Genomic DNA, 622 nt, shown 5'->3' with positions numbered 1-622 from the left:
CTAAGTAATCAGCAGCAAAGGGTTAGGAGTGGAGGAAAAAAGTCATCTGTTTTTTCCATAAGAGAAAGGGAAAAAATAAAATAAATAAGGGGGTGGGGGGTTAAGAAAGTAATGTTGATACCTAGATTTTGGCGACTCCAATGAGCTTGTAAATTCAAAATTATGTACAGTGTTTATAAGCTCAAAAATGATTCACAGAATATAAAAATGGAAAGAGGTTAATATCAGAGTATATACATGAAGTTTATCACCTTTAAAATGACCTTGGACAAACATTAAGATACACTATCAGTTACATTATCCACTATCACACAGGTAGAAAAAGTTGACTCAATCTTTCACTGTACACTACAATCACCGAGATAAAATACACTTCTAAATTGACAAAAAAATGAGTGTGATACTTTTCTCTCTCAATGAAAGATGCTGATAATCTTTTTCACTTCCTCATAAAAAAATGTACCTTCTCATAACTTAATGCCAGTCATAAGTCAAGTACGGACCATTATCAAGACTAAAAACAAGGAGAACAATTCGCTTCTTATCACTGTGTCAAGTACACTCGAGATAAAAGACTTTTGTAATTCAGCCTCTGGGCAAATTGTGATAATAGGCTGAAGTC

General features: G+C 33.4%; 1 protein-coding gene across 1 annotated transcript in view; it reads right to left on the bottom strand.

Moving 5' to 3' along the window:
- Positions 1 to 622, bottom strand: part of LOC119587754 (glutathione S-transferase Mu 3-like) — a gene marked incomplete at its 5' end in the record, with an annotated part of 5,946 nt that overhangs the window by 2,207 nt on the left and 3,117 nt on the right.

The sequence above is a fragment of the Penaeus monodon genome, chromosome 23 (assembly GCF_015228065.2).
Source record: "Penaeus monodon isolate SGIC_2016 chromosome 23, NSTDA_Pmon_1, whole genome shotgun sequence".
NCBI classification, from domain to species: Eukaryota; Metazoa; Arthropoda; class Malacostraca; order Decapoda; family Penaeidae; genus Penaeus; species Penaeus monodon.
Note: the sequence above shows the minus strand (reverse complement) of the source record. Positions and strands in the feature narration are given on the sequence as shown.